Source organism: Aegilops tauschii, chromosome 5, assembly GCF_002575655.3.
Source record: "Aegilops tauschii subsp. strangulata cultivar AL8/78 chromosome 5, Aet v6.0, whole genome shotgun sequence".
In the NCBI taxonomy this organism is placed as follows: Eukaryota; Viridiplantae; Streptophyta; class Magnoliopsida; order Poales; family Poaceae; genus Aegilops; species Aegilops tauschii.
In genome coordinates, this window is record NC_053039.3 from 251,091,620 (window position 1) to 251,119,213 (window position 27,594).

General features: G+C 45.9%; 1 pseudogene; it reads left to right on the forward strand.

Moving 5' to 3' along the window:
- Nucleotides 1-418: 418 nt before the first annotated feature.
- Nucleotides 419-27,594, forward strand: part of LOC141022738 (uncharacterized) — a 67,626-nt pseudogene continuing 40,450 nt past the window's right edge.

Consider the following 27,594-nt stretch of genomic DNA (forward strand, 5'->3'; position numbering starts at 1 on the left):
ATCATCCCCACTCCGGAGCCCCATGAGAGGGTGGTGTTCATCCCCCACTTTGTCCGCGGGCTGGGATTTCCTCTCCACCCATTCGTCCGCGGACTCATGTTCTACTACGGGTTGGGTTTCCATGATCTAGCCCCAAATTCTTTCCTCAACATCTCGGCATTCATTGTCGTGTGCGAGGCTTTCCTCCGCATCCCCCCACTTCGGATTGTGGCTAAAGATCTTCAATGTGAAGCCGAAGGTGGTGGGTGGCCAACACGCAGAGTGCGGAGGCGCCATGGTGAGCAAGATGCCCAGTGTCACATGGCTCGAAGGCTCCTTCATGGAGACCGTCAAAGGGTGGCAGCAATCGTGGTTCTATATCACAGAACCCTGCGGCGCCACCCAGGCCGCAGCTCCCGAATTCAAGTCTGGAGCCCCAATGGGGCTCACATCCTGGCTGGAGAAGGGCCTGAATTCGGCTGCGTCGGACGAGCTGATAGCATTGCAGGCGCGCATCCAGAGCATGGTGGACAAGAACATCAAGCTTGTCAACGTGATCCAGGTGATGCTAGTTCGACGGATACTTCCATGCCAAAGCCGGACCTGTAATTTGTGGGAGTTCGATCCAGCCGAGCACCAGACCCTGCAACATTTCTTCTACATCACGCACGAAGGCATTTGGAAGGTGCTCTTCAAGGCCAATGAAATGTGGCCGAAGGAAACCGAAGACCGTGGGTACAGTCTGACCCATCCCACCAGTCCGGTAAGTTTTTTCGCATTTCAAGGTGAATCCTTTACTTGCTTATTCAGGGAAGATGCTTGAGCCTCCTATTTATTTTTGTAGGGTTGGATAAAGAAAGCGGAGTGTATCAAGTGTCTGGCTGCGCTGCCCGAGGAACCGCTCATCCCGCTTCTGACGAAGATGCTGGTTCCGGCGCCCTACCAGGCGCCGGAGGAGAAGGCCAAGGAGATCAGAAGTGGTCTCCACCGCAAGGGCGCTTCGGATGTGACGTCCGGAGACACCGAGACCCACCCCTCCGCCGCCGAGGACAACGACGAAGAGGAGGAAGAAAGCAACTCCCCCCTGAGGGGGGAAGGAATAAGAGGGCGGCCTCGACACATCTGGAGCCGAGGCGTCCAAGAAGGGGAAGGTCTCCCTCACGGATAACTCCGCGTGGGACATCGATAGCAGCCCAAAGCGGCATCCCTGAGATGAGCCCCTGGCCGAATCGTGACTACTCAGAGACCCAGACGCATTCATATATCCAGCCTCTCTACTTCATAGTTTTAACATGTTGAGTCATGCACTTGCAGTCCGGCTCGTTCCGTCCTCGAGCGATCCTCATCTTCGGGGAATTCGCTGGACCCGTAGGTGATGGACAGCGGGTCCCTTCCAGTGGCCTCCTCTCCCAGGGCCATGAATGACACCAAGGTGTTGTCCCGAATGATCCCAGGCTAGGGAGAGACGCAAGAGGCCATCAGGGTGGTGCCAGAGGGTGAAGCCTCGGCCGCCGGACACATGGGGGAGCAAATCCCCATGGATACTGGCGATGAGGGCCATATCCAATTCGGCTCCCAGCCGAATACGGTCCCGGAGGCTAGTATGGCTCCGGAATCTGGCAGGCAGCCTCCTTTTAAAGAAGGAGGTGTGCCCATTCCGCCGGTGACCTCTGTCCAACCAGAGGCACCGGATACTCTACTGGAAGTGCTGCAAAGTGCTTCCATTGTTGAGGAACACCGTACCCTTATGGGTACGGTGATTGAGAAGATACAGTCCGCGAAGAGCGGACTGACCGAAGCCTGCACAAGCCTTCTAACGGGCTTTGAGGTAAGTAAAGTATGTATGTAAAAAGGAAGTCACAATATAGACAGTAGCCCCTGAGACACTGTCCGGTGGTCAAAAAGAAAAGCCGGACAGAGGATCAAACATTTTTCGCAGGAGACTAACCATATGTGCCCATGTGAATAAGCAGGCTTCGTTGCTTGCTGCGACCTCCCATGCTACCGAAGTCTCTGTATTGAAGCAGAGTCTGGAGCGGGCCGAGGAAGAGCTCGGCCATGTTAAAAAGCAGTTGAAGGACAAGCAAGGTGTGCCAAGACCTTCTGTATTTCAGAAAGGATAGATGATTTGTAATGACCGTAGTGCGATGATATTTGTAGGAGCGGTGACTGAGGTGGAGGCGCTTAAAAAGGAGCTGGCCGAGGCCAAAAAGAAAGCGGCAAAGGAGCAAGCCGCCCGTGAAAAACATGAGGCCAGGGTTGATGAAGTCCAGCAGGAGCTCGAGGATGCCGTTAAGAAATGCGAGTCCTTGGAGCACAAGAGTGCGGATCAAGAGTCCGAACTCGCCAAGGCTCGCCAGAGCGCACAAGATGCCCGGGTGGAAGCCCAGGTCGCCCTCGAGGAAATCCAAGAGGCCCAGATTTGGAGTTCTCTAGGGGCGCATGCGTATCTGCCGCGCAGTGTTTCCGACGCTGCGGAATACTTCCAAGCCGAAGAGGGGAGCTCAACGGAGAAGCTGTTCTGGTCGCAATACCTTGCGCTGAAACATCCGGCGCCCTTTAGCGATCAGCTAAAACAGCTGGTCGAACTGCATAGGGTGGCCGAACTGGCCATGAAGGATCTGATAGTCTGGTTCGTGAAGCGGCTGGTCAATGCCTGCCCCCGGCTTGACGCCATCAAGCGGTCGGTCTGCATCGAAGGTGCGTGGATGGCCTTCGCCCGTGTCAAAGTTCAGTGGGCGAAGATGGATGCCATCAAGCTCGTGACCAAAGGACCGCACGCTGGCAAGGAGCACCGCACTCCCGAGCGGTATTTTGATGATGTCCTGGAGGGATCCCGCATTGTGGCGGAGCAATGTGCTAAGGACATTATTTTTGAATGAATACATGCATGTTGTCCTGTCCGGTATGGTGAACAAGGCTGATATGTAATATAATGCTTGTTTTATTATTTGAAATTTTACCTCCTGTGCGGCCCTTTTTATTAAATCTGAGAGTTGGCCAGTCGTCGGCTTCCGCCCCCACGTAGGTAGTATGGGGGTGTTCGGGATAAAATCTAAACACTCTTGATCCAAAGGTTTGGTCCTTGAAGGAGGTGTTTAGCGCAACGAACCAGGCAATCGGACTATGTGGCTTTATCACCCTTTGACAATAGAATGTTAGGCGCAGCCCCTAGTATTCGTAAATCCAAACTAGGGTGCTGTAAACACCTGATCGGGTAAAGGCCGATCCGTCGCATAATACGGAAAAAATTGCAAAAGATTTGTAGCCTCTCGAACAGCTGACCGGCTCACGCCGCATCATGACAGTCAGTTTTTGGCTTTCTCTACTGAGGTGCTCATCCGGGTAAACCAGGACACAATCGCAGTAGTTCTCCCTTTACTACCCTAGCCGATATAGCGGAATGTAAGGTAGTAAGCATAGGAGCCGGGCAACCCAACTATTGACCAAAGACATGATTCGGAGCCGATGCATATAATACTAAAGTTCGGGGTGCCGAACTATACTGTAAAAAAGTCTTCGGACTTTTTTGCCGTATTATGGGGTGTAATGAAGCCCTTGGCGAATTAAGGCGTACGAGAGTGTACGGGTGCAATTGATAAGAATATCAAGAAAAATAAAAAAGTAATAGGCTAATGCCGCAGAAATTGGGCCGCAAACTATTTTCCATTATAGTTTGATTAATACATCAAAGCGTATTTATACAAGTAGTGCGATAAGCAGCAGGGCTATTTAACATGCCACGACCAAGGGAGAGCTGCGTGCGGGTCCTGAAAACAGGTAGGGTGATCGTCAAAAAGACTACCTAGAGATTCCCGTATACGTTGATGCTTTTTGCCGTCTTGGTGTATCCATCCCTCGCTGGGTCCGATAGTCAGGCCACCAAAAAGGCCTAGGAAAAAAGAAACCTGAAAAGGATGAAAAAGAAAAGGTGAAATTATGTGGATCCAAGGGAGGTTGAGCCGTACTATGGACCATGATCTAGTTGTGCCTCCGTCTATGCCCATGGTATTTTGAGTGCGTAATTATGTACGCGTGGTACGAACGCCGCTGTTTGGTCGGAACTAGGGCAGAGGCCAAATTGCTAGTGAAGCTCTTGACGAGCTGGACTGTCCTGCTGCCGAGTTGTTCGGACTCGTTTGACAGTGTCCAGGAGCTTGGCCGCCGAATTAAGGTTCTGCTTGAAAAGGCCGCTTTGTGCTTCTGCGGCAAGAGCATCGGTGTGCTCCTCGGTACGGAGGGAGCGTTCCGTGTTTCCATTAACTATTATGACACCGCGTGGTCCGGGCATCTTAAGCTTGAGATAAGCGTAATGTGGCACCACATTGAATCGAGCGAATGCCGTTCGTCCAAGCAGTGCGTGATAGCCACTGCGGGAGGGGACGATATCGAAGATCAACTCTTTGCTTCGGAAGTTGTCCGGGGACCCGAAGATCACCTCCAGTGTGAGTGAGCCCGTACAGCGGGCCTCTACACCTGGTATGACTCCCTTAAAGGTGGTTTTGGTGGGCTTGATCCTTGAGGGATCGATACCCATTCTACGCACTGTATCCTGATAGAGCAGGTTCAGGCTGCTGCCGCCGTCCATGAGGACTCGCGTAAGATGGAATCCATCAATGATTGGGTCGAGTACCAGTGCGGTTGAACCGCCATGACGGATACTGGTCGGATGGTCCCTGCGATCGAATGTGATCGGGCAGGACGACCATGGGTTGAACTTTGGGGCGACTGACTCCAGCGCGTAGACGTCCCTGAGCGCGCGCTTGTGCTCCCTCTTGGGGATATGGGTAGCGAATATCATGTTCACTGTTTTAACTTGGGGGGAAACTTCTTCTGTCCCCCTGTGTTCGGTGGCCGGGGCTCCTCGTCATCGTCCTTGCTTTGCGACCCCTTCTCCATTTGTCGGCATTTAACTTGCCGGCCTGTTTAAAAACCCAACAATCTCTGTTGGTATGATTGGCTGGTTTATCAGGAGTGGCGTGGATTTGACATGGACGATCGAGTATGCGGTCCAAGCTGGACGAGCCCGGATTGTTTCTTTTATATGGCTTCTTTCGCTGACCGGACTTAGAGCCACTGAATCCGGCGTTGACCGCCATGTCATCAGTGTTGTCACCGTTGCTTTGACGCTTGTGTCGGTTGCATCGGGGCTTGCCGTTGCTATTTCTCGCTTCAGAGGTGCCAGGTTCACTTGTATTGTTATTGCTACGGGCTAGCCAGCTATCCTCGCCCGCGCAAAAGCGGGTCATTAGAGCCGTGAGGGCAGCCATGGACTTCGGCTTTTCTTGGCCGAGGTGTCGGGCGAGCCATTCATCGCGGTAGCTATGTTTAAAGGCCGCTAGGGCTTCGGCATCCGGATAGTCGATGATCTGGTTCTTTTTAGTTAAGAACCTAGTCAAGAATTTCCTCGCTGACTCTCCGGGCTGTTGAACTATGTGACTTAAGTCGTCGGCATCCGGAGGTCGGACATATGTACCTTGGAAGTTGTCGTGGAAAGTGTCTTCCAAGTCCTCCCAGCTGCCAATTGAGTTTTCGGGCAAACTGTTCAACCAGTGCCGCGCATGTCCCTTGAGTTTTAGCGGGAGGTATTTGATGGCGTGAAGATCATCACCGCGGGCCATATGAATATGGAGAAGAAAATCCTCAATCCATACCTCGGGGTCTGTTGTCCCATCATATGATCCGATGTTCATGGGTTTAAACCCTTCCGAGAATTCATGTTCCATTACTTCATCGGTGAAGCAAAGGGGGTGTCCGGCACATCTATATCGGGCCAAGTCGCGACGTAGCTCGGATGGAGTCTGTCTGCGGTTGTCGGCCCGGGCATGGTTATGTTTATCACGTATAGCCGGATGGCCATCGTCACGCATCGGGGCATGGCCCCGTGATCCGTAGATCGATCTGGTCTGAACTGCTCTATTTCTCAGGTCACGCTGCAGGTCGTATGTGTATCCCCGAGCTGTTGTGTCTCTGTTTTTATAGCAAGGTAGTGCGGGCTGGTGTTCGTCTTGAGTTGGCGCTTTGTCCCGGCCACGTGGTGGTCGGTCAGCCGCATTGCGAGCTGGTGGGACGGGCTCCAGTGCCTCGTCATCGAATTGGGGTAACAATTTTTGCTTCGGGTAACTTTTGGTTAGGCGCTCGAGGCCGTATTCCTCGGCTGTTAGGGCATTAGTCCATCTGTCATTGAGCAGATCTTGGTCAGCTTGAAGATGATGCTGCTTCTTTTTCAGGCTCCTCGTAGTGGCTATTAGCCGGCGCTTAAAGCGCTCCTGCTCGATGGGTTCCTCAGGCACGATAAAGTCTTCGTCGCCGAGGCTCACCTCATCCTCGGAGGGTGGAAGATAGTTGCTGTCCTCCGAGTCTTCATTAACGGCCTATTCATTAGGGCTGACTCGCCCATCCTCCCGTTCATCCTGTTCGGTCGTTGGCTCAACGGGGTCTTCGTTATCCTCGGCGTCGTCTGGAGTATTATTTTCTCCTATGGCGGTATTGCTGCTTTTTCCACGGCGTGGTTTAGAGCGGCGCCGCTGACATCGGTGCTTTGGCTGTATCTCAGGAGGTTTATCCTTGACTGGATCCTTCTCATTATCGCCGTTGTTCTCTTTGGGTGTATCCACCATGTACACGTCATACGAGGAGGTGGCTGTCCAGCGCCCTGTAGGTGGTGGTTTTTGTGCCTGCTCCTCTCCGGCATCGTCGTCCATACCGTCGATGTATTCGGAGCCGTAATCGAGCATGTCGGTTAAGTCTTCGACAGTGGCTATGCAGTGGATGGTGGGTGGGAAGCGGAATTCGTCATCAGCTTCCAATTCAAACCGTATATAGTTCGGTTGAGAGTCCCCTGCTAAGGAGAGGGCTTTTAATGAGTTTAGCACATCGCCTAATGGTGAGTGCTAGAGGATGTCCGCGGAGCTGCATTCAACGATCGGCGCCTGATCAGGTTCGATGGGCGCGGATGCACGCGGTTCAGAACTTATGGCCGGAGACGAATCCGAGGTTCCGGTAATACAGACCCCGCTCAAGCTTGGATCTGTGTGTGGCTCCAACGCCGCTGAGTCTACGGCTTCCGTGGCGGGGTTGAGCTTCCCGTCCTCGGATGGCGCAATCTGCTCCGGATCCAGGGCTAGAGCAATTACAGGTGCTATCTCCTGGGCACGGTCCAATGACAGATTTAGGTCATGTTCATCGTGGTGGCAGGGAGCAGCTGCCATGGGCTCGAATCCGTCGAAGATCAAGTATCCGCGGATATCATCAACGTAATTCAAGCTTCCAAACCTGACCTAGTGGCCAGGCGTGTAGCTGTTGATCTACTCTAGATGGCCAAGCGAGTTGGCCCGCAGTGCGAAGCCGCGGAATACGAAGATCTGTCTGGGGAGGAAAGTGTCCCCCTGGACTGCATTGTTGTAGATGATTAACGGAGCCATCAAACCTTGTAGTGACGACGTAGCGGACCTCTCAATGAAAGCACCAATGTCGGTGTCAAAACCGGTGGATCTCGGGTAGGGGGTACCGAACTGTGCGTCTAAGGTTGATGGTAACAAGAGGCAGGTGACACGATGTTTACCCAGGTTTGGGTCCTCTCTATGGAGGTAATACCCTACTTCCTGCTTGATTGATCTTGATGAATATGAGTATTACAAGAGTTGATCTACCACGAGATCGTGATGGCTAAAACCCTAGGAGTCTAGCCTGTATGATTGTGATTCTACCTCTGGACTAAACCCTCCGGTTTATATAGACACCGGAGGGGACTAGGGTTGTACAAAGTTGGTTATAGAGAAAGGAATCTTCATCTTCGGACGCCAAGCTTTCCTTCTACACCAAGGAGAGTCCCATCCGGACACGGGTGAGAGTCTTAGGTCTTGTATCTTCACAACCCATCAGTCCGGCCCATGCCTATAGGCCGGACGCCCGAGGACCCCTTAGTCCAGGACTCCCTCAATCATCATTGTTTCCTCGGATGAAGCTGAGGCCTAATCGGCGCCACCAAAGAGGTTGTGCACTAATCGCCGCATTTTCTTCTTGACTCGATCTCACGGTGCTATCGGCGCTCGGTCCCGAGCCGACAAGGCGCGGCTCCATCCACGGCGGCTGATAACCCACAAGTATAGGGGATTCCAACAGTTTTCGATGGTAGAGTATTCAACCCAAATTTATTGATTCGACACAAGGGGAGCCAAAGTATATTCTCAATTATTAGCAGTTGAGTTGTCAATTCAACCACATCTGGATAACTTAGTATGTGTAGCAAAGTATTTAGTAGCAAAGTAATATGATAGTAACGGTAACAGTGGCAAAAGTAATAGTAGAAGTTTTGTAATGATTGTAACAGTAGCAACGGTAAAGTAAATAAGCAAAGCACAATATGTGAAAAGCTCGTAGGCACTGGATCAGTGATGGATAAATATGTCGGATGCAATTCCTCATGTAATAGTTATAACATAGGGTGACACAGAACTAGCTCCAATTCATCAATGTAATGTAGGCATGTATTCCGAATATAGTCATACGTGCTTATGGAAAAGAACTTGCATGACCTTTTTTGTCCTACCCTCCCGTGGCAGCGGGGTCCTAATGGAAACTAAGGGATATTAAGGCCTCCTTTTAATAGAGTACCAGACCAAAGCATTAAAACATAGTGAATACATGAACTCCTCAAACTATGGTCATCACCGAGAAGTATCCCGATTATTGTCACTTTAGGGATGTCGAATCATAACACACAATAGGTGACTATAGACCTGCAAGATAGGATCAAGAACTCACATATATTCATGAAAACATAATAGGTTCAGATCAGAAATCATCGCACTCGGGCCCTAGTGACAAGCATTAAGCATAGCAAAGTCATAGCAACATCAATCTCAGAACATAGTGGATACTAGGGATCAAACCCTAACAAAACTAACTTGATTACATGGTAAATCTCATCCAACCCATCACCGTCCAGCAAGCCTACGATGGAATTACTCACGCACGGCGGTGAGCATCATGAAAGTGGTGATGGAGGATGGTTGATGATGACGACGGCGATGAATCCCCCTCTCCGGAGCCCCGAACGGACTCCAGATCAGCCCTCCCGAGAGAGATTAGGCCTTGGCGGCGGCTCTGTATCGTAAAACGTGATGAAACTTTCTCTTTGATTTTTTTATTCGCGAAAGCAAATATATAGAGTTGGAGTTGAGGTCGGTGGCCATCCAGGGGGCCCACGAGGCAGGGGGCGCGCCAGGGGGAGGGGACGCGCCCCCCACCCTCGTGGGCAGGGTGTGGGCCCCCTGGCCTTGATTCTTTCGCTAGTATTTTTATATTTTCTGAAAAGTTCCTCCGTGGATTTTCAGGTCATTCCGAGAACTTTTGTTTCTGCACAAAAATAACACCATGGCAGTTCTGCTGAAAACAACATCAGTCCGGGTTAGTTTCATTCAAATCATGCAAGTTAGAGTCCAAAACAAGGGCAAAAGTGTTTGGAAAAGTAGATACGTTGGAGATGTATCAGCGGCGTCGCCGGCCACTTCCTCCACGGCGCCGCTCCCTCGGCAGCGACGTCCACATCAGTAGGAGTTGTTGCTGCTTTAGCTCTCGCTCGCGCTGCTGCTCTGCTCTTGCTCTCCGTCCCCTGCCTGATCTGCTCTTTCTATTGCTCTTGCTCGCGCTGCTGCTCTCGCTCTTGCTCTTGCTTGCGATGCTGCTCCGATTTGGTTTCACTTCAGTCGACTGAATCGACTTTTGGGTCAGTCGATTTTCAGGGGGGGAGGCTCGCCGGAGTTAAGGAAGAACCAGCCACAGCGGGGAGGGGGGTCGCTCGAGAGGTACCCCACTATCTATCTTAGGGTTCAGGGTGGGGGCGGTGGTCGCCGGCGGTGGTGGGCGGTGGCGTAGGGATTGCTGGAGAAAAAGCTTGGCATGGGGGGCGAGAGGGATGGCCGGGGTGGCAGCGGACCGGCGGTGGGGAATGGTTTCTGGGTGGGCGGGGCGGCACACTGCCGGTCGCGGGCGGCAGGGGGCGGCGGTTTGGCCGGTGGTGGCTGGCGCATCAGGGGTGTGGAGGTTGAAGATGAACTGCATGCCCTTGATTTCGTATCCAACGGCTGGAAAATCGACTAACCAGAGATGAAAAAGTCAGTGAACTGACGTGTAGCCTCACCCTCATGCTGCTACATGACCAGCTGCCCCGGCTCTCGCACGCGCTGCTGCTACTGCTTTTCTGCTACTAGTGCGTTCAGTTTCGATAGTAAAATTCAGTTTCGATAGCAAAATTCAGTTTCGACACTTAAGTTCAGTTTCGATAGTTAAATTCAGTTTCGACAGTTAAGTTCAAAGATGAGTGGCTGATGTATTTTACATCTAGCACTTTGTGGTTATGTATTTTACGACATATATTGGAGATGCTATTAGAATTCCACTAAGGTTAACGTTGTCTCTCTTGTCCGGCTTCAGCCTCGGCGTCGTACAACTCACCGGAGCTGCTCCAACGATGAAACCCTCCATCACAGCGGAGCAGTACCCCGGGCTCCATCTCAAGATGCCTAAGATCTTCTTCCCCTCCTCCGATAGCCAAGTCAGCCGGATCATCCTCACTGACCAACCCAATCATGCTGAGATTGACATGGCTTCGCCAAAGAGGTTGTATACTTGTTGCATCTCTTTCTTACTCTACATGTTATATATATTGTCCACTGAGCACACGTAGTAATGTGAAATACAATTAGTTTCTCCTACTATCACTACAAAAAAACACTTCCGTGATGATACGTGTTTGTCACAGTAGGTCGCGTTTTCTGTCATACCTGTGTTGTCGTAGAAGTGTTCCATGACATTGCCAAAATTATCATCACGGAAGTGTCCACTTCCATGACGATAAATCACGCGTCACAGAAGTGCTTTCGTCAAGGGTGACCGACACGTGGCATCCACCGTAACGGAACGCCATTAAGCTATCGGGTCGGATTTTGGATCCGATAACCTGTTAACAGCCACGACCAATGCCGATTTTCCACGTGTAAAATTCTCATTGGCTGACGGATCCACGCGTCAGCTCCGTGTTGGCACAGGTGTCACTCATCCAACGGTCGAGATGGGCCTATGATATGTTGACACGTGGACCGGCCCAAAAGTGGCCCACAAAGTTTAAATGGGTCGGCCCAACCGAAGGCCCATAAGATTTAGCGGACCATAATGGACCGGCCCAGCTAAAGGCCCACAAAATTTAGCGGACCATAATGGGCCGGCCCAGCTAAAGGCCCACACGATTTTGCAGACCATAATGGGCCGGCGCAGCTAAAGGCCCACAAGATTTTGCGGACCACAATGGGCCGGCCCAGCTAAAGGCCCCCAACATTCTGCAGACCATAATGGGCCGGCCCAGCTAAAGGCCCAACATTCTCTATCAAATCGGCCCGTCAACGGCCTGTCCTAAACTTGTCATCAACGCGGCCCATTGTCACTTCTGGCCCGTTAACAGTCCGCTAAGTAATTGGGCCGAATTACGGCCCGGTGTATTTCCGGCCTGTTAAAGGTCCGGCTTCATTGGGCCCATTTACAGGCCATCAAAACTTTCAGCCCATAAACGACCGTGAAGGATTTGGGTCATATTCGGCCATGTCTGACATTCGGCCTGTTAGAGGCCCACTATAGCTTTGGGCCACTTTCGGCCTGTTGTCATTTTCGGCCTGTTAACGCCGTACGTAAACCATGGGCCATATGTGGCCCAACGTCATATCGGGCCCATTAACGACCCATATAAAAATGACGATAATCTAGCCCGACTGAAGTTCCGGCCTGTTAAAGGCCCGTGTATTAGGTCGGCACATTTACGGACCGTCCGAATTTCGGCCTGTCAAAGATCCGCATCGTAAATGGGCCCAATCTCACTTTCGGTCTATTAAAGGCCCATGTTTTTTATGGGCTCGAGATATTTACACCTGTAAACGACCTATTTTTACTGAAGGCCCAAATTATGTTTAGGCCTGTTAAAGGCCCACTATGGGCACATGCCTACCAGAAAAATATGAAAGCTTATGCTGATTTAGGCCCAGATATTTTTAGTGGGCTACATGCCAATTTCGGCCCGTAATCGTTTTTAGCCCAATTGGAATGGGCCCGACGAATGTTCGCATGTTGGGCTCCTACGAAGCTTTCGGCCGAATACATTACTAAGATAAACCTACACTATACAAAAATAGCGTCGTAATTACTGCAGCCTGAGGCGGCATCATAAATGTTGTATCACAACAAAATAAATTCGAACCATACAACAAAAGGCCTATTGGCATAAAGTTTACAGTCCTTCCAGATAAAAGCACCATCAGATGTATAGAAGCACGGATCATTTGACCTGAGTGCTAATGTTTCAGGCTGTAGAATCTGATGGAGCAGCACGATCTCCACCTTTTTTCCGCCATTGCTCTTGAACAACGAAGCGAATGTCTGATAGTCTGGTTTCAAAACCATTCATATCTTGATGACATTTCTCAACCACTATTCTTGTTTCCGAAACAACGTCCATTAGGGATTGGACTTGTGTCTGGAGCGCAGATATATCACTCTGTCTAGCAGGAAGATTATGTTCAGTAGGCGATTTGGACGAGGTTACCTTGACAACCAACCCAGAATTACGCAGGAAGGTGCTTTTTGCAATGTTAGTGGAGAGATACTGACGCACTGCAGCAAGAGGTGACATTGTGCCTGTAGTAGCCTCGTCACCTTCAGGTGGTTGTGGCTGTTCAATCATTTGTTCCATAGCTTCCTGAAAGTTTGAACTTGTAGATTAGTGTACCAGATAAGTTACTAATGAGACAAAAACAAACAAAGTAGGTTAAACGTTTATACATAACTTATTTTGGTGAACTACTGTAATACATTAGCATGTATTGTAGTGCCAACTACATAATAAAATCACTTTTGGAACATATGTCCATGTAGCATGCCTACTGTATTGTCTATTTCCTCACATTCGTTGACATCTAAGGATAAAGAGACATGGTTTAAAGTAGGATGAACATAGTATGACATCATTCATATCATGGGCAAACAGATATAAAACAAACAGGCTATTTTATCATTGTGTGCGCACGTGAACATAACAACTAGATTACAGATCAAGACCAAAAGAATATCCTTCATCTCTTTTAAACCATGTAAGGTGAAATGATACGTTAAGACAACTGTGAATAAAAGTGAACAGAGTAACTGACATTGGTTGCAAACCAAGTAGTTAAATGAACACATCACAGTACCAATCAGTTCAAGGCAGGAGGAGTAAGGACTTACAACAGCGGCTTGAACTGGTGTGCTCATGCCCTTCATCTTGCTGGTGTGGCAATCCTTGCAGATTTGCACTGCATTTGGTTCAGGTTCTTTTTGGTCCGCACGGGCTTTCCTCTGTATTTGGAACAAGTCAATATAGATACGATAATATGGCACCAAAAAAGAAGGAAGTAGCAGCTATTTACAAGAGCCTCGCAGTGTGCAATATAGCTACGAGATCCTGTTGTCTGTTGGAATTTCACTTTAGAACGGTTGGTTTTGTTCTTCAAACAGTTAGCCTAGAAGAAGATACACTTGTAAGGCACATACATAAATACAAGTTCAATATGTGGTCTGATCAAATACATATAGCCTACCTGATACTTTGGATCAGACCAGTGTTTAACGAGGGCTGTCCATTCTTCATTTGTAATATATTCCACTGGAGATGTTTGGGCGATTTCATTGTTAGCCTTGCCTTCAAAGTGAGATTTTCTAAGGTGGTACCGATATTGTCGCAGAGCAGACTAAAACACATGAGTGCATGCTTGTTTAGTTGCATCATCTTTCGGATCCAACTTGAACCTCATCTGTTGAAAAAAGAATGTGAGTCTTATTAGGAGGAAGCTAGAAAGTATGGGACGGAGCAAGACAATATTACTAATTGCGATGAATAACATTACTTACGGATAAATGGTCAAGGAAGGTGTTAAACTGGGTATTGTCTTTCTCATTCCTGTACTGGATCCACGTTGGGAGGATACGTGCATGACACCTAACGGCAACGGCTGCCTCTGATACTAACTTGGCTGACTCTGTAGCATCACGTGGCCTTTTTAAACCTGCCTCAAAATGGATCTCCATTCTTCCTCCTTTAGATTTTGTTAATCTGTCAAACATTATCCCTGATGTCTGTTTCCGCTTGCGCCGTGGTGCTAGTTTAACAACGAATATGGAAAGTGTTAGTGTACATCAAACTGTGAGAGTACATATAAAGGAGCATGCAACTGCAACTTGACTCAGTCAGGTACCGTCTTGGTGTTGATGCTCATGAGGTTCATCTGATCTTGCCAAGTCCTGTTGTGTCAGCAGTGCTTCGGAAGTAGTGTTAGGTGTGAAGGCAGCTTGGGAACTGTCCAGTTCCGGAGCAAACGAACGAGTAACTGGTTGAGATGCTGGTACAGTTGAAGCGGATGTTGCAGCTGGTGGAGCAGGTGATACTGTGTTTGTAGATTTAGCCGGTGGACTTGGACCTTCTATTGCACTATAAGTACCAGCAGAATCTCGACGGCAGAACCTTTTCCGTTTCACCCGACGAGTAACAGCACTCCCTACTATATTATTTTCCTTGCTCTTTTTTGACTTTGCCATGTCAAGCTGTACCCACAACACAAAAGAATAAAATCACTCTTCAGAACTCATTGATGCATGATACAGACAAGCAATACTTTGATGTAAGACAACCGTATGAGGATGGAATATGTAAGAAAAACAGGACGGCATGACATATTCACAGCTACGATGTGCAAACTAAGCAGAAGGATTTTCAAGAAAATAGAAGTAATGCAAGCTAGACACCATATGAAAGATGCAACCAATATTACTCTGCCAAGTTAAAAGTGTCGTGTCATAAGTGGCAATTCGAAAAATTAGAAGCAGTGCAACATAGAAATCAATGCAAGATGCAACCACTATCAAACTGCCATGTTAAAAGCGTCCAATCATGAGTGACTGATGCGGGATACACAACAGCAGTACTTTGATGTAAGAACATGGTATGATAGATAGATGAAGTGTATTCTAGACACAGAAAGCCATGTCATATGCACATGTATAACTTATGAACTCAGCACATGCAACTTAATCAAAATAGAAGAAATACAGGCTAGACAACATATGCAACATGAAACCAATTATCACACTGTCAACTTAGAGCAAGCACCTGCGATGGTGGAGTATGGGAGATAAACTCATCATGTAGACTTGGGACTTCAACTTCATTAGCAGTAGCAGTGGCAAATCTAGAGAGTCTCTATTTGCGTCGGTCCGGAGGACCACCAACATCCCCTAACTTACTCTTTTACTTCCTATTTTCTGATATTGCCTTATGAAGTCAAAACCACAAGAAGATGAATAAAATTAGCTCTGCATAACTGGTTGATGCATGATACAGACGAACACTACTTTGATGTAAGGCAAGCGCAGGATAGGAGGATGGAATATATGCAAAAAAAAGACAGCGTTTCATATTCACACGTACGATAGGAGGATGGAATATGTATGAAAAAACAGTAAGCGGAAGGCATTTCAACAAAACTAGAAGAAATGAAAGCTAGGCACCATATGAACATGCAACCAATATCACTCTATCAGGTAAAAAGTGTCTCGTCGTAACTACCATTTCAAGAAATTAGAAGCAGTACAAGCTAGAAGACAATGCAAGATGCAACCTACATCACAGTCCCAAGTTAAATGTGTCTTATGGGTAAGTGATCGTTGCAGGTATAAGTTGTAAGCTACGCAGATGCAATTCAACATAATCATAAGCAATACAAACTAGACATCATACGGAAAACGCAACCACGTATAACAGTTCCAAGTAAGAGCAAGCACCTGTGATGGTGGAGTAGGGGAGATGTGCTCATCATGTACAGGTATGTTCTAGAAACAGGAACACGTGTCATATTCACAGGCATTATGTGTAAAGTAAGCAGATGCAATTCAAGTTAGAAGCAATACAAGCTAGACATCATACGCAACATGCAACCACATATAATAGTGTCAAGTTAGAGCAAGCACCTGTGATGGTGGAGTAGGGGAGATGTGCTCATCATCTACACAGCTACGTTGACTGTCCAGCCTTGTGTTGTCTTGTGAATCTTGTTGGGAGGATGGCGGAGTAGAATCTGTAGAGACCCCCTATTTGAGTTGCTCCGAAGGACCACCATCATCCACTGCCGGACTAATTTCCTTCAGCTGTAATGATTTTGCATTGTGAAGTCAAACCGATAAGAAAAAGGAATAAAATTCGCTCTTGAGAACTCACTCATGCATGATACTAACGAACACTACTCGGATGAAAGGCAAACACATGATGCGAGGATGGAATATGTATGAAAAACAGGATGGTGTGACATATTCACACCTATGATGTGGTAACTAAGCAGAAGGCATTTCAACAAATTAGAAGCACTGCAAGCTAGACACCATATGAAAGATGCAACCAATATCACTCTGCCAAGTTCAAACTGTATGGCGTTTCAACAAATTAGAAGCAGTACATGCTAGAAATCATATGGAAGACACAACCAATATCACAGTGGCGACTTAAAGGTACCTTATCATAAGTGACTGATGCGGGATATGCAAGAATAGTAGTCTGATGTAGAAACAGGAACACATGTCATATTCACAGGCATTATGTGTAAAGTAAGCAGATGCAATTCAACAAAGTTAGAAGCAATACAAGCTAGACATCATACGCAACATGCAACCACATATAATAGTGCCAAGTTAGAGCAAGCACCTGTGATGGTGGAGTAGGGGAGATGTGCTCATCATCTACACAGCTACGTTGACTGTCTAGCCTTGTGTTGTCTTGTGAATCTTGTTGGGAGGATGGCGGAGTAGAATCTGTAGAGAACCTCCGTTTCAGTTGCTCGGAAGGACCACCATCATCCAATGCCTTGCCAATTTCCTTCAGCTTTATTGATTTTGCATTGTGAGGTCATACCGACAAGAAAAAGGAATATCATTCGCTCTTCAGAACTCATTCATGCATGATACTGACGAACACTACTCTGATGAAAGGCAAAGTCATGATACGAGGATGGAATATGTACGAAAAAATGGACGGCTTGACATATTCACACCTATGATGTGGTAACTAAGCAGAAGGCACTTCAACAAATTAGAAACACTGCAAGACACCATATGGAAGGTGCAATCAATATCACTCTGTCAAGTTAAAACTGTCTCGTCATAGGTGGCGTTCATCAAACTAGAAGCAATACATGCTAGAAATCATATTCAAGACGCAAACCAATATCACACTACCAACTTAAAGGTGTCCCATCATAAGTGACTGATGCAGGATACACAAGAAGAGTAGTTTCATGTAAGGACATGGTGTGATAGACAGATATAGTATGTACCAAACACAGGAAAGCGTGTCATATTCACATGTATCATGTGTAAGCTAAGCAGATGCAGTTTACACTAATTAGGAGCAATATGAGCTAGACACCATATGCAACATGCAACCAGATATCACACTGCCAAGTTAGAGCAAGCACCTTGGATGGTGGAGTAGGGGAGGGGAGACTTGGACCTTGTAATGCACTATCAGTACAAGGAGAATCGGTACAGATGCTCCGTTTACGTTGCTGCAGAGGACCACCATCATCGCCTTCCTTACTCTTTTCCTTCCTATTTCTTGATTTTGCCTTGTCAAGTCAAACCCACAAGAAAAAGGAATAAAATTTGCTCTTCAGAACTCATTGATGCATGATACTGACGAATACTACCTTCATGTAAGGCAGCCACATGATAGGAGGATGGAATATGTATGAAAAACAGGACGGCGTGACATATTGACATGTATGATGTATAAAGTGTGAACTAAGCACAAGGTGCTTGAACTTGTTAGAATCGATGCAAGCTAGAAACCATATGAAAGATGAAACCAATATCACTCTGCCAAATTAAAAGGGTGCCCTAACAAATGTATTTGACCAAATTAGAAGCAATACATGGCAATAGGCTGGAAATAATATGCAATATGCAACGAATAAAGGTGACTCATCGTAAGTGATTGATGCAGGATACAGAAGAGAGGTAGTTTCATGTAAGAACAAGGTTAACACATAGATGTAGTGTGTACCCAAAATAGGAAGGCATGTCATATTCACAAGTATAGTGTGTAAACTAAGCAGATGCAATTTACCCTAATTAGAAGCATTACAAGCTAGACACCGTATGCAACATGCAACCACATATCACACTGCGAAGTTAGAGCAAGCACCTGTGATGGTGGTGTAGGGGAAGTGCGGTCTTCAGGTACATAGCTACGTTCAATATCTTCATTTAGGCTTGCTATTTCTTGAGAATCATGTGGAGAGGATGAAATTGCATTCTTTATAAGAGTATTGCGTCTCATATTAACCCACGCGCGTGACTGTCTCATCATAAGCAATAGACGCAGGATACACAAGAACAGTAGTTTGATGTAAGAACATGGTGTGATAGGCAGATGTAGTATGTACCAAAAACAGGAAGGCGTGTCATATTCACATGTATAATGTGTAAGCTAAGGAGATGCAATTTAACAAATTAGGAGCATTGATGAGGGATACACAAGAAAAGTAGTTTGATGTAAGAACATGGTTAATAGAAAGACGTAGTATGTACCAAAAACAGGAAGGCATGTCCTAGGTATAATGTGTTAACTAAGCAGATGCAATTTACCCTAATTAGAAGCATTACAAGGTAGACACCATATGCAACATGCAACCACATATCACACTGCCAAGTAAGAGCAAGCACCTGCGATGGTGGTGTGGGGGAATTGCGGTGATCAACTAGAGAGCTACGTTGACTATCTTCATTTAGCCTTGCTGTTTCTTGAGAATCATGTGGGGAGGATGACACTGCACTCTTTAAACGAGTAGGGCGTCTCACAGTAACCCACTCGGGTGACTGTCTCATCATAAGTGATTGACGAGGGATACAAAAGAGCATTAGTTTGATGTACGAACATGGTTAATAGACATATGTAGTATGTATCAAAAACAGGAAGGCATGTCATTATCAAAGGTATAATGTGTAAAGTAAGCAGATGCAATTTAACCAAATTGGAAGCAATACAAGCTAGACACCATATGCAACATGCAACCACATTTGACAGCGCGAAGTTAAAGCAAGCACCTGGGATGGTTGTGTGTGGCAATTGAGATCATCAACTGCAGAGCTACGTTTACTGTCTCCAACTGCTGACACTGCACCCATTAGAGCGCTGAAACGCTTAGTGCTTATCTTCGAATTACACTGGAGCGACTTCTGTCTTTTATTTTCTGCATTCATCAACACTGCGTCAGAGTCTGAAATACCCATGCATAAAAAAACAATAGTGTGAGTACGGGTGAAGTGTGTGCACAATTAGTACAGTGTAAAGGTAGCAGATAGCAGGTCGGTGAGAAATAAATGACGGGAGACATATGATAGCTCTACAACATGCATGGCACACTAAATTACTACAGGATACTATGAAAATAACAGTCGACTGAAAGCAAATAGGTCAGTCCATTTTTTCTGCACCGTCCGATGTACAAAGAACGGGCAGATCGCCTTCTTCTACCTCCAGCCAGTCAGTGTTGACGATCTTCCTCAAAACGCCAGCGACCACCGGCCCAGTATCCCTCCCCTGCCTGTGCCCTCCCCTCGACCTCACCGCACCGCCGTGCTTGGCACCGCCCCCCGGCCATCCATTCTGTAGGGAACACGACAGAAAACAAAAAATTTCCGACCTACGCACCAGCCCAGGACCACTATCGAGACTGCATACATGGTTTGATCTTTTTCGTTACCGACTCGTAGCGCAGCGGGAAGTAGAGTCGATGATGATCGGCGGTGCAGATCCCCGCAGCTAGGATTTACAACCTCCCAACCGCGAGGATGTATACCCTCATCTGCTCCTCAGACAGCCCTCCGGGAGGCGGTCGAACAGCCCCACGGACGGTGTCGCGGACAGCCCTTCGGGCGGACCTTCGAAACTCGAACGGTCACTCGGACAGCCCTTCGGGAGGACCTTCGAAACTCGGACGGTCACATGGACAGCCCTTCGGGAGGCACTCACGAACTAAGCTCGAAACTACGATATCTCTACAGAGTTGCACACATACGGTGTCATCTATCCGGCAGGGCTTCGCCGTCCAGAACTAGTTCCTGCCGGAACCCAGACAGCCTTACGGCTCTACGAAACTCTTTTCGTGGGAGGGAGAGAAGAAGCCAGATAATGCATGGCATGTGTATGAGAGCAAGGGATGAGTGTGGAGGGCTGCCCCTCCACCTCTATTTATAGGAAATTCCAAGGGGGTAGGGTAGTTTCACAAAAAACCCAAAATGCACATGAATGAAGTCCTTCCACAAGGACCTAGGAGTGAAACCAATGAACAAGAGGGTCCACAAGGGGGGATACCCCATGTGGCCGGCCACACCCCCATGAGGGGCCCAAAAAATGGCTTCCAGAATGATTCTGGCATCCTCCAAGAATTATCAGGCATGTGCCAAAACCAATTTGACTTAATGGTGTATCCCGAAACAACTTTTCGGTATCATCGAAACTTACCCGATGACCTCTCTCTGTGGTACGATTCCGCTGTCCGAAACTTTTCGGTGTCCGAAACTTTTTCGGTGATTTTCTCTTAGACTCCCTGTCTAGTATTCAGCAGATAGATGACCCTTAAGCATGTGACCCTATAGGTTCGGTGAAGTATAGACATGACCCGGAACCCCTTCCGATCAATGATCAACATCGGAGCCGTGGACACCCATATTGACCCCTATACCTACACGAATAAATATTCGAGTGAACGTCCAGTTGTCGTGTGCTATTCCTGTTGCTTCGCGATATGTTACAAATACCCGAGGTGATACATGTTGGCATTCCCGTGGATCAACAACTTGTCCACTATGCTAGTTACCTCGTTACCGGTTTTGTTCTCTTTTCTCGTTTCGTGTTCCGGCATCCCCGTGATCAAATCACAAAGTGTCTGGCCAGACGATGATGGACACCGTAACACCGAGAGGGCCCAAGTATATCTCTCCATCGTCGGAGGAGCAAATCCCAATCTTGAGCTGTCAAGTTACTTGACACACTTTTCCATGAACCCGTAAGCCGCCGTAATAGCCACCCATTTACGGATGACGTTTAACAAACCCCAAAGTTCATGAAGCAAGCATGAAGAAACTCGATACTCTCATGGTCTAAGGAATCATGCAAACGTTAACCATCTCTGTGTTATGTACCATTAACTTGTGATGAATGAATCTCATAGCATAACATCAATCCGGGTCGATTCAACACAAATGTTCTCTTAACATTGTGCCCTCAAAATTGCTGGCATAGACATGCCCATGATCAGGAAAACAGAACCATCATGCAACGCTTGAGCTAGTCTTAGAGGCCAGACTAGGAATACTTCTTACTGTTTATTATTCCACACGTGCATATGAGTCTTCCTCCGAACCTCGTGGATATTGCAGACTCGAGAATCATTGCAGTTATAGCATGGAACATAAACATAATTATGAACTCGGAGATAAATAATATCATTTATTATTGCCTCTAGGGCATATCTCCTACAGACTCCCACTTGCACTAGAGTCAATAATCTAGCTTATGCTAATGCACTTCACACCTGTGGCACACCGGTGTAACTATGCTTCGCTTGTGGTATAGCCTGATGTCCAACGGATCTGATGACTTCAGTTCCGTGTGTATCTTTGCATGTCCTCACATTTTCACGTTTTCACAAAATTCATATTTTGTGTGGACTTGGCTTTGTATGTATGTGAATCACAGGTCGAACCTGGATTCCTCAGACTGAGTTATGGAGCAACTACCTGCAGTAGTGTCCCATTGTCAAAAGCCATCTTGGAACTATACTAAGTTCATGAATGAACTATATGATTCAACATTTTCTTTGTCGCTTCTAAAGCGTCAACATACTTAGCCCTTGTTATAGAATTCGCCACAGTAACTAGTTTGAACAAATTCCAACTAACTGTGCACCACATTGTGTGTTACACAAAACCCTTAATTTAAATCGAAAATCGCATGGAGAAAAGATGAAGACTGTATCGATGTAACATTTTACAACGAACTCTTCATGATCTCTGCTTGCGAGAAAACCATGTCATCAGTACTTACTCTAGTACTCTATGACATCTTTCACTGTTGTCCCATGATCAGTAATTTGATCACTTTGGTATCCATACTCGCAACACCTTGGGAGTATCGGACATATCTGGTTGTTTTACATACCATGGAATACATGATTAATCCAAACACAAAAGTGTGTGGAATCTGCATCATGTATTTTACTCATCAGTGTTTTCGGACACCGAGTCTTGCAAAAACTCTTTCCATGTGACTTTGGCAAGAATCACTCCTTGGCATTTTAAATGCTAAAAAGTTTTAGCATCTTGTCTATATGTATTCATTGCTTAGCCCCATTAGGTAAATCTATCTCCATAGATCATCATGCCTAATATTGAGGCTATTTAGCCTAAGCACTTCATCGAAAAACTATTTTCAAATGAACCTAATTTGTGTCAAGAAATTTATTTCCAATTACCAATGTGCCAAGCACATAAGGTTTTTAGAAATATTATTACGCTCCCACTTACTATCTTGAATTACAAGCATCTTCGTTACCCATTGATGAAGTCAAAACCCCTTTGACCATTTCATCAAAACACGAAGATTCCAACTCCATTTTACTCTCTTCTGTCCATTGCTGGAACTCTGAAGTTTGCATACCTACTAGCATCCTCTGGATTGACAAATTACTTTGGACTGTGTCATATGCAAGTCCTAGCTTTCATTTCCATCAGATGGAAATCCTTTTATCATCCATGTTTCATATCTCATGATTGAAATATGTATTAATTGCTAGTTCAACCTGAACCGACTTTAAGCATCCCTACGATGAAAACAACCTCATCGTAGTCAACTCTTGAACTTGTTATTTCAACAAGTCGAGTTTTATGGATAAAACATTTTATCCGTATCAGTTTTAAGTTCCATAAATATTCGTTAGACTCTAAGTCTTCCGAAAGGTGTATCAAGGTTTTAATCTTGAATCACTTATATGGAAACTAACTCGGGTTGTATTGGCATTTAGCCAATTCCGGAGTCAGGGCCCATCAATGCTTCCTTGTGTATCGTAGGTATAATGTTGTCTAACAACAATATCTCGTTTGCACACCTGAGAGGTTTGCACGAGCCTTGCCTACGTGGTTCAGCTGCAAGTTCGACCGAAGTTCATACATTTTATTGTAGAGACTTCCGTATCAGTCGCAGTAGGAAACTCTGGAATTACTTCCAAGGTCTCTTTCCTTTGATCTGATGATGTAGATACTGTTTATCACGTCGAGTTGCACTATTCTCCCACTCACCCTTTTGAAAGAACCATTCTCTTTAAAAGCACACCGTTTCGCGGCAAAACTATTTGCCTCGGTATAGTGAGGGAGGAATACCCAACATTTTGGTATAACCTACAAAGTAGCACTTGTCTGATTTGGAATAGGTTTGTAACCTTTTACACAAGCCCCATATTCCAAATGTTAAGAAAAGATATAACATGGTTGGGCGTACCATACCATGGCTTCATTTCAACAGACCCGATGTAGCTCTTTTCAGTGTAAAAGCCGCAGTCTCTAAAGCATCACTTTAAAAGGGATAATGGCAAATTTATTTATGTCATCTTTGACCTTACCATGTCATAAATTGTTTGGTTACATCTCCACGGACTTTCCACTTGCAGTGGTGTTCCGGGAGGTGCAAGTTTATGAAACCCCTTTCACAACTCATCAGACATTCGCTAAACATGTAACTCAAATATTCCTTTGTGCAATCAAATTGCAGAAACATAATTTTCTTGTTACAATAACTTCTACTTCATTTTTGAGAACCTTTCGAATAATTTCAAAAGATCCAGACTTACGTCTCATCAAGTAGATATCCATATATCTACTTGAGTCATTTCTGAAGATAAATAAATCCACCACTAACAACACTTATCGGACTACACACATCAAATGTATGATCACTAATAATTTTGTTGTTCGTTCCTTATGGCCTGTGAACGGTATTTTAGTCACTTCACTTTTCAGAGGAAAGTTGCAAGTGTCAGATGATTCAAAATCAAAAAGACTTCAAAATCCATCATAATGGAATTTTCCATGCGGGTTTTTCCAATGTGACCAAATGTAGTGCCACACTTGTGTGGTATTCTTTTAGTCTTGCGACATTTAGCGTCAGTGTTATGGATGTGTCATATTACCCTCAATATTCATAACATACGTCCCATCAATGATGGAAGTATGGCCCTTATGTTATTCATAATACTTAACAATAATTGTTGTTTTATGAACAACTCTTTTGCAACAAACATTGTGCAATGGGCTAGAGTGTATGAAACTCTAAAATGAATTATGAAAGTAAACCCAGAGGTATTGTATTATTATCAATATTCATAACATACATCTCATTCATAATGAAAGTATGGGCCTTGTGTTATTCATAACATCGAACATAAAAAGTTCTCTTATGAACAACCTTCTTGCAAGATACCTTATGCAATGGGATAGAGTTTGTAAAACTCTAAATGAATTATGAAAATAAATACAGACGGCAATACAAGGATGGAAGGTATAGTCACATTTACTATGTTCCCTGTGTATACCTTAACCTCATTTCTAGCTAGTCTTTCAGGCCATAGTAGTTCTTACATCGAGTTGCAACAGAATGCAATCGAGCGGGCATTTTTGTGATGAACTCACAATACCCAAGAATTAGTGATTAACATGTTTAACCATAATTCGCAAGAACTATATCTTTGACCAACCTTCTATACATCAAAAACTTGTATGACATTCATACATGAGCTGGATATTCCAGTCTTCTTTCCTTTTGCCTTTATACTTCTAGCAGTTTAACTTTTAGTATTTCTCCTACTTTCAGAAGAAGCACCCAACTTAAGAGTGGCATTAGCCCCGGACTTCCTAGGCGTGTAAGTCATACTAACACCCTTTGGACACTTCCTTTCTCCTTAAGTTGTTGTTTTATTCACCTTTCATTATATGACAGGCGTTCTTCTGGATCCCTTTCCCAACAGTCAAATGCATAGTAAACACTTTTACTAATACTTGCAAACAAACATTTCTTTGTTTGTATCTGAAAATAGTTTTCAGTTCCATGAATATCATATAACTATCCCAACTTTCGAAGTTTGGGTTTCATGGAAGCAAACATATTCCACTTGACCGTAACAGAATTCTAGCTTTTGGATCGAAGGACGAGAGTCACATGATCCATAGCATTAGCGGGAGGATACGGAAAGCATGCGATAGGACAAAGTCCTTCTCGGCACTTTTGAGGACAATCCTCATATCACGTTACCAATCGTAAAGTTTTAACCAGATATTTAACAGTTATTCAATTTTAATAGGGAAGGTGGAAATGCAAGCCATTATTCTACAACTATTATGCAAGAAACACTTAGACAATGTTCATAATTAATTGCACTAAGAATTAAACATGTTAATTCAACAGTGCGCTCCCACTCAAATCAATATCTCTCATAATTGATTTAGATTGATTCAAGATCCATATTTCTATTCGATGCCATTGACGGGTTCATCACTGATGACACGAATTTCAATCGGTAGGCCAACTTGCCGATCACATCTCTATGTGATTCTTGTTCATCTTTCGATGGGCGTGTTCCGAGCCCAGGACTCTCCTGCCTGAACATCAAAAACAACCAAGTGATCTTGCTGCGAGGTCTGACATCACCCGCCTCATTCCTCTCGATTCGTTCGTGCTCATGTGTAGATGGCACACCCCGAAAAGATACGAATTTCAGACGGTGCTACACTTGGGTGAACACTAACTACTTTGATATTTTAAGTGAGAGATCACCCTAATAAAAAGCGACTACCGCCCAATCAAGAAGGGTGCATCATAAGGGATAAACATCTCAGGCAATTCATAATAGCATGATATGGTATAGCCCTTTCTGACGGAGAAGTATTTCATTTCTTCGTCTTTGGCATTCGCGTCGGTGTTCACCTTCGCGAAGATTGCCACCACCTTGTCGATGCACCATATAATATTGCTATCTCTATAGCTGACAAAATAATGCATTACAACAAGGTTGACACGCAGGTCATTAAAGTGCAATCATATGGCTCCAGCCATCATGCCGAATCATGACACGCAGGTCATGTTAATCAAATTACATCATATAGTCATCTCATACATAATCGAATTAGTATGAGCACTGCTATACCACATCACATGCACATCCTGCAAAACCAAGTTAGACGCCTCTAATCGGTTTATGCAAAATTTTATTTTCCGTGGCTTCTAAGGTTTTGACTTAAACCGCAGCTACCAACGTTTTATCATCAAGTATGATTATTCAAGTTGCTAGATTAACATCTCGGGGTGTATGAAACACGAGATAATTAAATATCGAGCCCCATACTAAACTTCGTCATACGCATGACCCCCGTGCAGATCATATCTGCAATGCCCTTTCATCTGCGAATTTCATCTTTCTTTTGACTACGGCAGAACCCAAAGAACTGATAGCACTTCCATGATCAATCAGGATCACGGACTGCCAGAACTTTGTCAAATTCCACCATGCTGTCTCGAGATTGAGCAAACGCAAATTCTAGGGAAGTAACAAGAATGTCGGGTAACAGATTTCATCTGTCACCCGCATAAATAATTTTCAGCAATAGATCTCATCTACTACCTAATTATATTATGCAATACCCATACATCTCTATGTATTCTACATCACAACCTGCATCTACGCATAGCACGGCTCATGATGCCACTGTAGGGAACGCGACAGAAAACAAAAAATTTCCGACCTACGCACCAGCCCAGGACCACTATGGAGACTCCATACATGGTTTGATCTTTTTCGTTACCGACTCGTAGCGCAGCGGGAAGTAGAGTCGATGATGATCGGTGGTGCAGATCCCCGCAGCTAGGATTTACAACCTCCCAACCGCGAGGATCTATACCCTCATCTGCTCCTCAGATAGCCCTCCGGGAGGCGGTCGAACAGCCCCCCCGGACGGTGTCGCGGACAGCCCTTCGGGAGGACCTTCGAAACTCGAACGGTTACTCGGACAGCCCTTCGGGAGGACCTTCGAAACTCGGACGGTCACATGGACAGCCCTTCGGGAGGCACTCACGAACTAAGATCGAAACTACGATCTCTCTACAGAGTTGCACACATACGGTGTCATCTATCTGGCAGGGCTTCACCGTCCAGAACTAGTTCCTGCCGGAACCCAGACAGCCTTACGGCTCCACGAAACTCTTTTCGTGGGAGGGAGAGAAGAAGCCAGATAATGCATGGCATGTGTATGAGAGCAAGGGATGAGTGTGGAGGGCTTCCCCTCCACCTCTATTTATAGGAAATCCCAAGGGGGTAGGGTAGTTTCACAAAAAACCCAAAATGCACATGAATGAAGTCCTTCCACAAGGACCTAGGAGTGAAACCAATGAACAAGAGGCTCCCCAAGGGGGGATACCCCATGTGGCCGGCCACACCCCCAGGA